The sequence below is a fragment of the Colobus angolensis genome, unplaced genomic scaffold (assembly GCF_000951035.1).
Source record: "Colobus angolensis palliatus isolate OR3802 unplaced genomic scaffold, Cang.pa_1.0 Scaffold308, whole genome shotgun sequence".
NCBI lineage: Eukaryota > Metazoa > Chordata > Mammalia > Primates > Cercopithecidae > Colobus > Colobus angolensis.
Window position 1 is genome coordinate 199,689 of NW_012116355.1, and position 3,772 is coordinate 203,460.

Below are 3,772 nucleotides of genomic sequence, written 5' to 3' on the forward strand. Positions count from 1 at the left end.
TTTTCCACAATGGTTGAACTAGTTTACAGTCCCACCAACAGTGTAAAAGTGTTCCTATTTCTCCACATCCTCTCCAGCACCTGTTGTTTCCTGGTTTTTTAAATGATGGCCATTCTAACTGGTGTGAGATGGTATCTCATTGTGGTTTTGATTTGCATTTCTCTGATGGCGAGTGATGATGAGCATACAGTACTCTTATTAGTTCTCATTGTTCTTCAGTTGCTTCTCAAGATTTTGTAGTTAGGCCAATGATAATTCTTTTCTTTCTTTCTGATATTTTTGGTTCTTATTAGTTATTTTTGTTTTATGCATTGTCTATAATAACTTTGAATAGTAAAGGTGATAATGAGCATTCTTGTCTTGGTTCTGACTTTTATAAAGTGAAGGACTATGAATCCGACATGCTAACATTCATCTTATGCCCATGGCAAACATAGTTAATCCTTCTTAGTACCTTTTCCTGCTAAGCTATGACCCTATTTCAGAAGCTCCCCAGTGACATTCCCATAAGTGACTACAGCCGATTTGATTTGGTACAACAGATAAGATTTATTTCCCAGTCCTGGCTCTGGTGTTTCTCCTGGATATAGTTTGATATTGGCTATTCATTTCAAATATTCTTTATCATGTTTATATTCCTGGTTTACTAAAAGTCCTTTTTAAGAAGAATCACAAGTGAATATTTAGTTTTATAAAATACCTTTCCAATATCTGCCAGGGTGATCAAATGGCTTTTATATCCTTTGGTTTACCATATGTTAGTTGCACTAAGAGATTTTCTAATTTAATCACTGTGGTAGATCTGGAGTAAATCCTACTAGTCTGTCTTTTTTTTTTTTTTTTTTTTGAGGGTCTCGCTCTGTTACCCAGACTGGAGTGCAGTGGCACAATCATGGCTCACTGCAGCTTTGACCTCCTGGGCTCAAGCAATCCTCCCACCTCAGTCAGTCTCCTGAGGAGATGGAACTACAGGAATGCGCCACCACATCTGGCTAATTTTTTATTTTTAGTAGAGATGAGGTCTTACTGTGTTGCCCAGGCTGGTCTCAAATTCCTGGGCTCAAATGATCCTCCTGCCTTGGCCTCCCAAAGTTCTGGGATTACGGGCGTGAGCTACCACACCTGGCTCTACTAGTCTTAATGTATATTATTCTTTTACAATATTACTGGACTTGTGTAGTTCATACTGTGTGCCAGACACTTGTGCTTGATGCTGAGGATATAATCATGAACAAGATAGACAGACATGGTTTCTGCCCTTATTGAGCTGTCAGTCAATTCAAGGGTGATTAAGAGCAGAACATTTGCCCCCACGCCCCTCATCTGACCCTTTGGCAGAAATCACTCAAAACATGCTGTCTTGTAGGATCTTAGAAGATCTCAGAAAGGGGACTGGGATCCTTTGTTGGTATCTGCTATGAATTGGAGGAAAGAAGACAGTGATAGTAAGCATCCTGCTTTTTTTGTTGTTGCTAGTTTGATGTTTTATTTGATGGAATTTTTTTTTATCTGTAGAACTTGTGTGAGGTTTGTTAGGTATTGAATTTGTTGTTTTGAATTAAGTTCTTGCTAATTTTATAAATCAAGTGAAGTAGGGGGTCTTTTGGTACGGGCATCTACTTGACCACTTTTTTCCATTCTTTCTTTTTCTTTTTGAGACAGGGGCTTACTCTGTCATGCAGACTGAAGTGCAGTGATGCAATCATGGCTCACTGCAGCCTCAGCTATTCGGGCTGAGGTGATTTTCCCACCTCAGCATCCCGAGTAGCTGGGACTACATGCCACCATGCCTGGCTGATTTTTAAAAATTTTTTGTAGAGATGAGGTCTTACTATGTTGCCCAGGCTGGTCTAGAACTTGTGGGCTCAAGCAATCTTCCCACCTTGGCCTCTGAAAATGCTGGAATTACAGATGTGAGTCACTGCACCTGGCCCAATTCTTTCTATTGTTATTTTATTCAGATGCTCCATTATTTTGAGTTGATTTCGATTTATATTTTCCAAGACAATGTTCAATCTTATTGACATTTTCTAGTTTAATTATATAGAGTTTCACTTAGTATTCTTTTGTAATTAAAACATGAATTCCCGGCTGGGCGTGGTGGCTCACACCTGTAATCCCAGCACTTTGGGAGGCCAAGTCAGGCGGATCACAAGGTCAAGAGATCGAGACCTGGCCAACATAGTGAAACCCTGTCTCTACTAAAAATACAAAAGTTAGCTGGGTGTGGTGGTGCACACCTGTAATCCCAGCTACTTGGGAGGCTGAGGCAGGAGAATTGCATGAACCCGGGAGGCGGAGGTTGCAGTGAGCCGAGATTGTGCCACTGTACTCCAGCCTGGTGACAGAGCGAGACACAAACCCCACAAATTCCCATGTGCCTGTTTTTAGCCACTTCCTCAATCCATTAGGGGGGTTGTATAGTCTTTCTCTTGGCTAACTTTGCCAGCAGTTTGTTTATTTTGTTGTTGTTTTAAACAACTCTTATAACAGTTCAATTGTTTTTCTGTTTTCTGATTTATTGGTTTCTATCAGTTTCATGCTCCTGTATTTGTTAGCTTTATGATGTTCTTCTTTTTCTAGCTTCTTGAATTGACTGCTTAGTTATTAGCTAGTTAATTTGGTTAGCTGGCTAGTTGCTTTTAGACTCGTTTGCCTGGCTAGTCTGTCTGCAGCATCATGGTCTGCACACATGCCTGCCCTCCCTCCCTCCCGAGCTGCCTGGTTGAGGTGGTGGCCTCTTTGTTTGCAGTGAGGCCAGGCCGAGAGGGATGAGTGAGGTCTGGATGACGATGCTCACTTGTGTCTGTTTCTCCTTCCTTCTGGGATGCATGGGAGACTATACTTCTGAGTTGCAAAATGTGAACAACTGGTAAGTCTAGGTAAAAGTTACATTTGTCTTGCAACTTTTCTATAGGTTTGATATAGAAACTCTGGGTAATTCTGCAGCACACTCTGCTTAAGAAATCACTATTGTAGAGATGATGGGGGATGTGGGGTGTAGAGATTTCCTGATGAACACATGCATACCAGAGTTATGAGGGAGTAGAAAGGAATAGTGACAAATCCATTTGGAAAAGGGAGCGAGAGAGACAGAGACAGACAGAGTTGAGCAGACGTGCAGAGAGAAGCACATGGTCACAGGGTGAGAGTGAAAATAGCTGCCTCAGCTCCTGTTCACTTTCAAGTTCTCAATTCCAGTTTCATGAGGCCTAGCTATATGGCAGGCTGTACAGTTCCTTCCTTCGATACCCCGGAAATCTATCCATCCTTAAGATATCCTCTCTTCCTTCCATTCTTGGCTCTCTCCTTTTACTTGGACCAGCCAAAGTAGACAGTTGTTTCTTAGAGCAGTTCCCACTGGAACATTTGTTAGTAATGATATTGACAGTTTATCAGGTGGCAGCAACTGTTGTGCTTTATTGTACCATTTAAGTTAATCCTTACACTATTAGCATTCTCATTTTATAAAGGAGGGAAAGAGATACAGAGAGGTTTGCTAACTTGCCCAAGGTTGTACAGCTCATAAGTGATGGAGCCAGGATCAAGCCTATATTCATTTTTTAAAAATTATTTATTTAATTATTTAATTAATTATTTATTTATTTTTTGAGACGGAGTCTCACTGTGTCACCCAGGCTGGAGTGCAGTGGTGCGATCTCGGCTCACTGCAAGCTCTGCCTCCTGTGTTCACGCCATTCTCCTGCCTTAGCCTCCCTGAGTAGCTGGGACTACAGGTGCCCGCCACCATGCCTGGCTAATTTTTTTTTTT